Consider the following 257-nt stretch of genomic DNA (forward strand, 5'->3'; position numbering starts at 1 on the left):
CGCTCAGCAACGGCTTTTAGGTCGTAAGTCGTAAATCATCAGACGTTAAGTGCATTATGGGAACCGTCATCGTTGCCGATTTTTACACAGGGATTTTGAATGGAAAAACTCTGGAGGATGCCCGCGTGGGCACTCTCTGACGTAGAACTCAGCCAGAGAAAACCGTGACCGGACGGCACTGGCTGTCAGTTCAGGCCAGTTGGTGCCACGCCGAGACCTTTCTGGCACCATTCCGTTGCTCTCGCGGTCCCGGCATT

This window comes from Penaeus monodon, chromosome 32, assembly GCF_015228065.2.
Source record: "Penaeus monodon isolate SGIC_2016 chromosome 32, NSTDA_Pmon_1, whole genome shotgun sequence".
NCBI classification, from domain to species: domain Eukaryota; kingdom Metazoa; phylum Arthropoda; class Malacostraca; order Decapoda; family Penaeidae; genus Penaeus; species Penaeus monodon.